Source organism: Caretta caretta, chromosome 2 (assembly GCF_965140235.1).
Source record: "Caretta caretta isolate rCarCar2 chromosome 2, rCarCar1.hap1, whole genome shotgun sequence".
NCBI lineage: Eukaryota > Metazoa > Chordata > Testudines > Cheloniidae > Caretta > Caretta caretta.
In genome coordinates this window covers 265,331,703-265,343,955 of record NC_134207.1, presented here as the reverse complement: position 1 = coordinate 265,343,955, position 12,253 = coordinate 265,331,703, and positions in this window count along the sequence as shown.

Below are 12,253 nucleotides of genomic sequence, written 5' to 3'. Positions count from 1 at the left end.
AAAGAACAGTGTCACAAGTACTTAAGTGCCCTTGCACAGAGAACTCTACATTATACATAATGATTTTTTTCTCTTGATTTTCATTGGCTTTCCTCTGTGTTAACTGCAAGACCATTCTTCCGCTTGCTATTAAGACAGGGCTAGGAGATCTGGGTTCTGTTGCCCGGCTGCACCATAGACTTCATATGTGACCTTGGGTGAGTCTCTTAAGCTCTAAGATATAAGATATCTAAAATAGAGCTTAAGGGATATTTAGGTTATTGGTTTCTGTCATAAATATAAAGGGAAGGGTAAACCCCTTTAAAATCCCTCCTGGCCAGAGGAAAACTCCTCTCACCTGTAAAGGGTTAAGAAGCTAAAGGTAACCTCGCTGGCACCTGACCAAAATGACCAATGAGGAGACAAGATACTTTCAAAAGCTGGGAGGAGGGAGAGAAACAAAGGGTCTGTCTGTCTGTCTATATGCTGCTTTTGTCAGGGATAGACCAGGAATGGAGTCTTAGAACTTTTAGTAAGTAATCTAGCTAGGTATGCGTTAGATTATGATTTCTTTAAATGGCTGAGAAAAGAATTGTGCTGAATAGAATAACTATTTCTGTCTGTGTATCTTTTTTGTAACTTAAGGTTTTGCCTAGAGGGATTCTCTATGTTTTGAATCTAATTACCCTGTAAGGTACCTACCATCCTGATTTTACAGAGGGGATTTCTTTACTTCTATTTACTCCTATTTCTATTAAAAGTCTTCTTGTAAGAAAACTGAATGCTTTTTCATTGTTCTCAGATCCAAGGGTTTGGGTCTGTGGTCACCTATGCAAATTGGTGAGGCTTTTTATCCAACATTTCTCAGGAAAGGGGGGGATGCAAGTGTTGGGAGGATTGTTCATTGTTCTTAAGATCCAAGGGTCTGGGTCTGTAGTCACCTAGGCAAATTGGTGAGGCTTTTTACCAAACCTTGTCCAGGAAGTGGGGTGCAAGGTTTTGGCAAGTATTTTGGGGGGAAAGACATTTCCAAACAGCTCTTCCCCAGTAACCAATATTTGTTTGGTGGTGGTAGCGGCCAATCCAAGGACAAAGGGTGGAATATTTTGTACCTTGGGGAAGTTTTTGACCTAAGCTGGTAAAGATAAGCTTAGGAGGTTTTCATGCAGGTCCCCACATCTGTACCCTAGCGTTCAGAGTGGGGGAGGAACCTTGACAGTTTCAATGGGAGTTAGAATAGAAATCAATGGGAGTTAAATGTCTAAACATTTTTGCAAATTCCACCCTCTGGGTCCTGGCCTCCCCATCTGTAAAATGAGGGTGGTAATTCCATGCCTTGGAGAGGTGTTTGAGGTGCCCAGATACTGCAGTGATGAGCATAGAAAAAGCCTTTAAATAAATATAAGCTGAAGCATCAGAGGTGGCCAGGGCTAGAGATGAGACCGTGGATGGGGTGAGCTGATGGTCTGGTACTGAGAAGTCTCCTCCTCGGGTGCATAGCTGGTGGGTCTTGCTCAGGAGCTAACTGATCGCCGTATGCAGGCTTGGGAAGGAATTTTCCCTTACGTCATATTGGCAGGGATCTTGGTAAGTTTTTGCCTTCTTCTGCAGCATGGGGCTGTGGATCTGCTGCTGGGATCATCTGGGTGTATCTCACTTAATCAACCCCCGGCCATTGCAGGGGCTTCGGGCATTGGTGCACCTCGGTCCGTCCTGTTCTCTGGGGGTGGAGTTGATCTCCTGAGGGCTGTAATGCTTTGGTATGATTCTGGTGGTTGGGCTGGGTGTGGAGGTGCTGGGGGCCTGTGAGGAGGTCAGACTAGATGGGCTGGTGGTCCCTTCTGGTCTTGAACTCCATGACAAAATACGATTGACATTCCTCGGTGAGTTCTCTACCCACAGTGGAGCTTGGGCTGCTTCAAACTCTGGTCCCGCAATGGGGAGCACCCCAAGTTCTGTGTGAACTAGAACGCATGTCGTTGAACGGGAGGTGAGCAGCAGCAGCCTGCTTGGGCCAGGCATCAGAGAGACCGCAGAGAGTCCTAGTCACGATGGTCCCAAAGCGCTGAAACAGGTACTTTAAGACTCAGCTATGACTCGTCCCATCACACACTTAAGACCCTGTTGACTACAGCCCGTGCTGAGCTGCATGGAAGCCTAGAGCCTGAAACGGCCAGACAGCTGGGAAAAGCTCGCTCGCTGTTCCTGCATGTGCCAGGACTTTGCTGGGCATGAACAGAGATGTCACTCCCCAGGGCTGACTTCTCCCCAGGGCTAATGTCTCCAGTCCACTGAGCCCTGTCCCTCGCCAATTCACCAAAAGAAATACGGCACTTTTAATTGGCAGTGAGATAATTAAGTGATTTACAATCGACAGCTTCCCCTTGATTTTCAGGAACTGCTTCTGCCCTGGGCTGATTTCCCAGCGAACCACGTGTGCCTCTGAGGACAGAATTTGCACTTTTTGTTCCTGTCCGTTTAGCCTCCTGAACGGATCGAAATGCGCCACTCTCTAGTTGGAAGCTCCCGAAGGGTAGATGTCAAAAGGGGTATTTCAAACTGGTCAGCTGAGGAGCAGCAGTCAGTCCGATTTCTTACGTGGGTGGCAGTTTGCTTACCTTGCTCCATGCACCTCAATACTGATGTCACAGGGCGCTCACCTCTTGAGTGCCTTCTAGTGGCTGGGTGTGGTACCGCAATCCTTTTCTCCGCTCCTAGCGTCCCCTACAGGTTGCTGACCTTCCTAAGTGGGTCTTCAGTGACTCAACCCTCCGGCCAAATCACACAGTCAAAATGAATAAATCCCTTCTGGGATTACAAAGAGTTCAACAAACCGTCAACCCTCAGCAGGGTCTCTGGCCCTTTTAAATCCCGCCCTTTATTCAGGCTTCTTGTCCCCTTCTTGGGGCTCAGCCCACTTTGCCAGTGGCTGGAGAGGGAACCTGGGCCCATGCACTACTCCAGGACCCAGCCCCGGGACCCTATAAACAGTAGTGGCGTACTGCTTCTTTTAACTAGTGGTTGCTACATTCCCTGGACATCTTCCCACTTGTTTTTTTTTTGGGTATGCCTACACTGCAATGTCAGCCCAGGGGCAGAGGGACTCAAGTCAGCTAACCCGTGTTAGGGAACCCTGGGCTTGAGTGTTTACATTTTGTTTTAACCCTAGGTTAAATGTTCTGACCCGTGCTTGAACCTAGGGCTCCAGCATCCACACTGCAGTGTGGAGACCCTAGTCAAGGTAACCATATCCCAGCCTCCCTAGTGCCCCACCCCCCCCAAATCAGGTTGCTCTAGCCCTAGGAACATGGTGCACTGTGGGAAAACTTTCCTGGTTGCCCTGCATGTTATCAGGAAGCAACTCGGTTTGCAAAAGGCTTGATCAGTTCACTGTCCACAGGAAACCCAGGAGGCTATCTTGTTATCTGGGGTTTTCTGAACCCAAAGCTCTTGGTAACTTTACTCTTTGAGAGGCGGTGTCAGGAAATACATCAATGGGGGCACAGCACATCTGTCTGATACGTGGTTGGCATAAACAACACAGACAAGAGTGCGTTCACTGAAAGCCTTTACTTTATTCATTTCTAGCACCTCCACAAGAATGTTTTAACTTAAAGATTTTACTTTATTTAGTTTCAAGCACTTACGTCCCCAGCAGGTTAGTAGCACATCCCCAAAATCAATAATTACCGAAGTCTGGAATGGTCTTTGAGTGCGTAGTGAAGCGTTGTGGCCTCCCACTGAGCTAGAGGGGGAGGGGCCCCTCTCTGCTCCCTAGTGGGTGGAGCCAGTCTGGGCCCGCCCCTCATGCTGGAAGCTACGGGATGGGACAGGAAGTATAAGAGGCAGGGCCCCTACCCCGGTTGAGCTTGAGCCAGGGAAGGAGACAGACCTCCCAAGCCTGCTGCAGGGCCCAGGCTCTGTTACCAAGCTGAGGAACACCCTGATCCCAGAGGAAGCCAAGAGCAGAGAGGAGCAACCAGAATTGCTGGTGGCTGAATACCCCAATGAGACAGAGGACCCGTGGACTGTGGAGCCCCTCGCTCAGAGTGTGATAGGAAGTAGCCCAGGGAAACCAGACTTTGGTCTGGTTTTGCCGCAGAGCCTGAGTCAGCGTGTTTCAGTGGGATCCCCGCTGACGCAGTGGCCGAGCCCTCTACCACTGTCAGGGCCCTGGGCTGGGATCTGGTGGAGTAGAGGGGGCTCAGGACCCTCTACCCACAGCATCTGCCCCACCCCTGGGGTGGCTGCCTATCCCCCTGAGTCCCAGAGGCATGCATTCATCTGCCTGAGCCAGGAGGTCAGGTGAAAGACTGCCTATGGCTCTGCCCTGCCTGAGTGCCTGATCTCTTTAGACTGTTTGCTGCTCTTCCCTGCCTAAGGGCCAGAGGTCCCTAGACTGCTTTACTGCTCTGTCCTGCCTAAGCATCAGAGCTACCTAGACTACTTTGTTGGTCTGCCCTGCCCAAGGGTCACAGCTGCCTAGAATGCTTTGCTGTGCTGCCCTACCTGCAAAAGGGGCCTTGGGCTCTGGCACTTGATTTGCTAATTCCCCGATACTGGGCGGTGCCCCAATGTCGTAGTGAAGTGGAGAGACCTCTCATTGAGCCAGAGGGGATGGGTCGATCGCTAACCTACTACAGAGTGATACATCAGCAGCTTTCTGGTGGCCAGTCTTCCATCTGCTGTTGGGGACCCTAAGATGTGTCCACAAAGTGTCCAACTAACCCAGAGCTTTTCCCCTATTTAAGAGCCACATAGCTTGTCAATCACCAATAACCGTTGAGCAAGGAGTTTGTTAAGCATGACGTTTCAAGCTGGTAGTTAAACAGATGTGTTTTTGCAGAGTCTGCAGTCTCCTGGTCCCTGACAAATACTCATCAGAAATCAACTATAGATAGACTTCCTGTATTTCAAAACCACATGCTTCTGCAGCTTAAAGGAAAGCCCAACAGACGGTGCAGCGTCATGCTCAATTATCATGGTAACCCCCTTCTGGCCTGTCTAGTTATGCTACGGCTGCTACAAAGGCCTACTAGCTTGGCTGCTTTTGGCCAGAAGCAAAATAATTGATATTGCAGTTACTGGCGGTGGTCTAAAAACATTCGGCATCGTGCTGTTGTCAGAATCTCCCCTATCACTCTGACAGTGTGCATGCAGATTGGTGATAAGAACACAGTGGGTTAACCCTGACCTGCTGCCATTTGCCAGGGGAAGTGGGGGGGCAGGCTTCCATTGTCACTAGAATGGATTGCAGATTGTTGGGATAGAGAGGGCCAAGGAAGTTGTCCCATGGACAGGCCTGCCGATGGGGGGGTAGGGGTGGGGAGGGAGCAAAGGGGCAATTGCCCAGGGGCCTGCGCGATTTAAAAGAGCCCTGGACCCTTTGAAATCACTCAGCAGGCCGCAGGGCTCCTAGACCGCTCTGGGCCCTACGCTTTGGGGGCCCCCACGGGCTGTCATAAGTGGCCCAGCGCGGTCGGTCCTGGAAGTGACATATTGGTCACTTTTGCCCCGACACCTGCACCCCCCTAGGGATAGCCCTGGCCCTGGTGCCCGGAATGGCTGTCGGCAGGCCTGCCCATGGAATTGTGGGATACTTCTGGATTACTCCCAGCACCTGAGTCAAGCAGGGCTGCGGTTACACTGCAAAGCAATAGGGTTCAGATGCTGGGTCCCATCTTGATTCAAGCTCAAACTCTCCAGCCCTGCAGATTCCTGGGACCCTGGGTCTGAGCCCTGGGTTGGCACAATTGTAGTATAGACGCAAGGGGTGTTAGCCTTGAGCCCAGGTTCAAGCACAGGTTTACACTGCAGTGTAGACACACCCTGTATCTCCATCCAATTTAGGGCTAGAGCTCTCAGGGCCTCTCATGCTCACTTTGACAAATGCAGCCAGCTGAGCTCCTTTGGCCAGAGCAGAGCATCCTTCCTTGCCCCTCTGACCCCAGCCAGGAACTGACCAGCTGAGGGGCTGGGCCTTCATTTAGCTGAGCCTGCTGGGCTCAGATTGGCTACTTCCACGAGGTCTGTCTAGGCAGGCCTGGACAACCCACCTCCACTGCTCCTTCCTGGGGCGGGGTGTAGTAGGGCCTCCAACGGGGTCCATGAAGGTCCAGGTACACCCCATCACCACTGGTTTTATAGACCAAATCCTAGACGGAGTGCAAGCGATGCATAGCAAATGGAGTGCTCTGTTTATATGGTCTTCGCATTCACTTCTCTTAGCAGCAATAGATGGGATCTGCTTTTCTTGCTGTTACTGCGAGCAGAGAACAATGCTTTAACCAGTGCGGAGGAGGTGGAAAGGTAGGAGGAGAACTCATGATCTCTCTGTAATGGCCTTCACACCGAAATGGAGATATATGACTCAGAATGCCCATTAAGCACAAACAGGCCCATGGTTTATTGATTGCAGCCCGTCGCATGAGCGACCGTCTGCTGGTAATGCAATACCAGTGTACATTATTACATTATAACAATGATAAACAGCAATGCAAACACCAGGGGGAACAAAATCAAATGCAGCGGCTGCAGCGGGAATGGGGTTCACTTGTACATCAAACCTTCTTTATCATATAAGCAGTGGTGAGCTGGAGCTGGTTCGCACCGGTTCGTGCGAACAGGTTGTTAAATTTGGAAGCCGGTTTAGAACCAGTTGTTCAAGGGGTGGGGAAGCTCCGGCGGGACGGACAGGATGTGGCCCGCGGGACCGTCCTGTCCATCCCGCCTGAGCTCTCGGCTGGGGAGGCTCCCGTGTGAATTTTTACTGACCCGGCGGCACTCCGAGCCTTCGGCGGCATTTTGGCAGCGGGTCCTTTAGTGCCGCCGAAGACCCGGAGGGACTGACGGACGTGCCACCGAAGTGCTGCCGAAGACCCGGAGCGAGTGAAGGAACCGGTTCTTGAGCTTCTGGCAGCTCATCACTGCATATAAGCCTTGTGGAGTCAGCGTCTCAGTTATCTGGAAACCAGTGCAGACAATGGAGAGAGGCCACTTTGCACCAGCTGAAGATCTGTCCCTAAACTGTTAATGCATGTTTAATTGTCTGTGCAGATTTTAATGGAACAAATCACAAAGGCTTTGACTCCAGTAAAAGGCATGGGACGCCTTGGATCTAATCAAGTAATTGCATGTAATTGCAGGTAATTTGTACAGAAGTCTCATGGCTAGAGAGGTTAGCTGCAAATGTCCTGCCTTTTAAAAGGGCTCCCAATCAAACAGGATTGGAGTCATCAGTATTTTTGCAGAGCTGTTGGCTTAATAGCTAGGAAGGGGCTGGGCTCTGGAATAAGGTCCCTATGATGAACTAAGAACAACAAGCATCTTGAGTCAGGGCGGTGCTGCAAACAAAAGCAGAGCTGTGATTATTTTTCTCAGAAGCTGGCTTTCTTGGTGTAAAATTCTGGCAGAGAGAAGGCACAGGTCTTTTTCACCTCCATATAGCTAGTCAAGGTCATTCTTTATCCCCCCACACCCTCGCCCCCCCGGCCCCTGGATGCAAAGACTCAGTCTTGTCTCCTCTATGTTTCTACACCACGAGAGCTATGTCAGTTTTAAAAGGCATGGTTTTACATGGAAGGTATAGCCAAAAGCAGGCAAAATATAGAGGAAGGGCTTGTCTGTGTAACCCTTCTACCAGGTGGAGCCGGGTTCAATATCTAGGGGTTCCTTTTCAATAATATAACACAGAGCTGGTTTGAATAACCTGGGAAAATTATACACCACCCTTGAGTGCCTTGGAGACGCAATGCTGCCCCACTCACAAGTGCAGAGTCTGAGTGTAGAAAATAAATTTCTAATGAAAGGAGGGAAGTCACCCGACATTAATTAGGGAAAATGCCACAAGCAGGATTCATAAACCTAAAACTGTGAGCAGGACGCCCACCCCAGAGTATGTGGGGCAGAGCCTTCTGCCTCACATTCTTGAGTTTTACAACCAACAGTTCCTTTTCTGTGCCCCTCTCTGCTCCCTCACCATACCCCACTCACGGCCGTTGTCCTTGGTCAGAGAGGACCCAGGGTTCTGAGGCACATTTGAGTGAGTTCACCTCCCACCGGCGGAAGAAGGCATCTCGCATGCTCCACCATCTGAGCACTTGTGCTGGTTGGCCATCCTACGAGCTGCTGTTCCTCGCTGCCTGGCCGCCTTGCCAGCTGCTGTTTCTATCCACTGGCTGCCCTGCGCGCCGCTTTTCCTCTCCATTGGCCATCTCACCAGCCACCGTTCCACTCACTGCCTCGCTAACTGGTCCACTGGCGGCCCTTGCCAGACGTTCGTCAGTCACCTTCTTCTGCTACCTACCTCTCTGCTGTGACCTCTGCAGGACAGTCTCTTGAGGGTCCACCCAACTCTTAGTGATTGTCAGCTCTTAGTGAGCACTTAACAGAACAAAAGACTCCTAATGGAGGCTACTTAGCTGTATCTTTGAACAGTGGGGAGGAACAGGTTAAACCAGACCAGGGACCCTTAGGGGGAGTCCACACTTCCTGGCAGGGACACCTTTCCCCACCCCTCTTCCTTTCACAGGGGTCTGGCATTTGAGCACCTGGCTTTGCGAGTACCTGTCAGCTGAGAGTGATCCCCTCAGCTGGGACAGGTTAAGCACAATTCTGCTCCCCTTTACTCATACAATAAAGATAACAACATTGATAACAACACATCACGACCCCTGCATTCAGTACTAAAGTGATTTGTACCCTCCAAAGTTGATCACTGTGAGCAGCACAGCTTCTGTCTGCTGGATACCTAGGTAGAGTAGCTGTGTTCATGTAAATACAATTTGTTCCTGAACTCTCTCCCCATCCCTAGCTAGTTGTCAGGGAGGAGCCCTTTCAGACTCTGCTTACGTCTACTCTGAGTGTATTGCACCACTGCAGCTGCACTGATGTAGCTGCACCAGTAGAAACCCCTAGTATAGACGCCCTGTACTGATGTAAAAAGTGACCTAGGGGTGTGTCCACACTGCAGTCCAAGGTGTGATTGCCGCTCAGGTAGGCATACCCGCACTAGCTTTGATCTAGCTAACTCGCTAAAATAGCAGGGAAGATGTGTCTGCGCGGACTGCAGCCTGGGCTGTACAAGCCCATCCAGAGCCGTGGGTATGTTGCTAGCCCGTGTGGCCACGTCTGCATTGCTATATGTAGCAGGGTTAGCTAGATTAAAGCGAGCGGAGGTATGCAGTCGCACCTCGCATTGCAGCGTACACATCCCCAGAAACGGGTGCAGCTTACTCCGGCTTCTAGCTACATAGGAGTTCCGCAGCTCCCCCATCACAAGCTTCCCAAGGGGAGAAAGGATGAAGAGACTGGATGAGGTTACGCTTTTAAATAGTATTATCCTCCTATCCGAATATGGATTTTCCCCATTGGCCTTCCTTGCAGCTTTTCAGCACTGGAAGATCATAGCGAATATCTGTATTCTGGGTTACCTGAGCTTGCAAATCAGTCCTCAGGCTGTACTGGTCTGGCCTGTCTGTCAGCCAGGCCTCTCCGCGCGCTCTGAAAGCCGCTCGGGCGTCCGTGGCTTGTTGCTGTCTCTGGAAAACCAAAGGCAGTGACTTCAATACTTATAAAAGATCTGAAATGATATCCCGAGTGAGCGGCCTGGTTTACAATTAGAATGACTGGGGAGACTGAGTGGGGATGGTTCATTCATTATTTATCCCCACGAGGCCATTAATTGTATGCGCGCTGCCTGGGCCTTCGCAACGGGGGCTCTTTGCTGCTCTGAGGGAATGCTAAACTGCCGTCCCTGGGAGCCACTGAACTCCTTGGCCTTCTTTGATCGGGGTCTGATCCAGTTCTCACTGAAGACACTGAAAGGCTCCCAGGGGAGGCCTGTTGGATCAGGCGCATATGATGAACATAGGTTCACCCTCGGGTCTGGTGCTTACCCCTCCCCATTCAATTTCTCCTGTTCCAACCTGCAGCGGTTGCTCCAAACCTCTGTCGCGCATGCCCTAGGATTCGGTACTGCCTTACCAGCTGCGCGGCAGGGTTAATAGTGCAAACAGGCCCTGCAGAGTAGGAGCGTGTAATAGATGTAGGCTTTGGTGCTCCACTACTTGGGCCTTGTGGTTTGCTCCACTTCCTTTCATGCTCCCTCTGTTTGGAAGGGTCTCCCTGACCCCATGTGCTATGCAAGCTATTTCTCCTCCTCCAAATCCCTCCTCAAAACCCACTTTGCTCTCATATTTTCTCCACAAATGATCCACACCATCACGCACCAGCTGTATTCCATTCATCCTCATTTACACTAGAAAAGAAACCGGGACTAGCATGCTGCAAACGTCATGTGGATAAGCCATCTGAGAAGTTTTGTGGAAGCCTCCTTCTCTTTCCCCTGCCCTTATTACCACCTCCGCTTGCATCATGTATTATCCTAATTAATGAAAAGCAAAGAATTGGGAGCGTGGCAAGGTTCTGCCATCCACTCGGTCAGCCTGAGGCACTTGAAAATGTGGGGTACACCTGATAATGAAATTCTAGGCTTTAGAGCAAGCCCTGCTCCATTGTGGGGGAGAAGGGCATGATCCAAAGTCCATTGAAGTCAATGAAAAGACTTTCACTGCTTTTCCCTCTCACCCTAAGAGTGTTCCCAGCTGACTGAGAAGTAACAGCTACACACCAGAGCTCAACACAGAATTCAGCACTGGTGCTTCGTATCACAGCTTTCCAGCTATCTCTCATGTAGCACATCCTGTTCTGAAAGGTCCATATTTCAAGATGACTTTTAATCATGTGTTTGTTTTTACCCAAGTTCTTCACAGTCATGAGGCCCTCTTTAAATTAATCCAAAAGCTTATTCATAGTTACAGTGTTCCAGACCATGTAACTCCTGGTCAGACATTCATTTCAGTGTGGCTGGGGACATTTTCTTCAAATGTTAAGCCAATATTAGAGAAAGACTGACGTTTCTCATAGCAGCTCTTTTGACACTAGGCTCCCACCACAGGCAATGTTCCTTCACTGGCTGGATGGTTGATGCCAGTAGAAAGCTTAGAAATAATAAGAGCATGATCATTTAAACACCATTTCCTTCTGAAAGGTCCTAAAAGCACTTTGCAAAGTGGGGCATGCTGCAACCACTCCCGGGGTGAACTGTGGCATTCTTCTATACGACAATGGAGGAAAGGAACTGAAGATGCATCAAGCAGCCAATTGAAATGAAGGGAATATTTTAAGCAGGCCAGCCATAATGACCCACACTGGAATTTAGGCAGGGTGAGCACTCTTGCAATAGTGCCAGGAGAATTTTAATAGACATAGCTGGTCAGGACCTTTGTTTTGCATCTCAGCCCAAAGGAAGATCCATCCTGTGGCATATTCTCCTGACTCAGTGACCATCACGGGTAACCCAGAAGGGGGAAGTATCACCTACTGACTTACCAGCAGCATCATCTTGCACCACCTAAAGCGGGGGCTCCATCAAACTGCACATGAAGGGCCACCTGGCTGAGTTTGTAAGAGCTGGATCATGGCACAAGGTGGCATAGAATATCAGGGTTGGAAGGGTCCTCAGGAGGTCATCTAGTGCAACCTCCTGCTCAAAGCAGGACCCATCCCCAATTTTTGCCCCAGATTCCTAAATGGCCCCCTCAAGGATTGAACTCATAACCTTGGGTTTAGCAGGCCAATGCTCAAACCACTGAGCTATCCCTCCCCCTAAGCAGCTAATCTTTTAGGGAACTGAGCAGACTGTAAGACCTCTTGAGTAATGAAAACCTTTTGCCTGCCAGAGATTTATGCTGGCGTACAGGACGCAAGGCATGTTACAAGTGTATAGAATGGATACAGAAGAACTGATGGTTTCAAGTAGAAAAGGAGTATATTTGGCTGTATATTCAGTGCTAATCTTGTTCTCTGCAGGAAAGCTGGCAGGCTGGTGTATGTCCTTGTCATAATAATTACTCAGCAGCATGCATGAGGCACTGCCTTTTTGTCTTTCTTTTTGAATGCTTCCTTGAGCACGAAAGAACAATTAACCTTTTGACTCCTGGTTTTGCATTTAACAACCTGCAGATCATGTCACTCTGAGTCTATTCCTGCAAATCTTTTCTGGAAGACATGTTGCAAATGGCGCTACTGCTTCAACAGATGCCGACAATGTGTCAGGTAGCAAGAACCGTCTGTCAAAGCAGAAAATCATCCACGGCCTTAGTGCATTACACATCAGCTTGAGCAGAGAGTCTGATTATAGTTGACGTTGTGATTAATTGAGGGAATGGGCCTCTGGCCCGTGTGTGGTTTGTTGCTGAAGGAGGAACCTGGT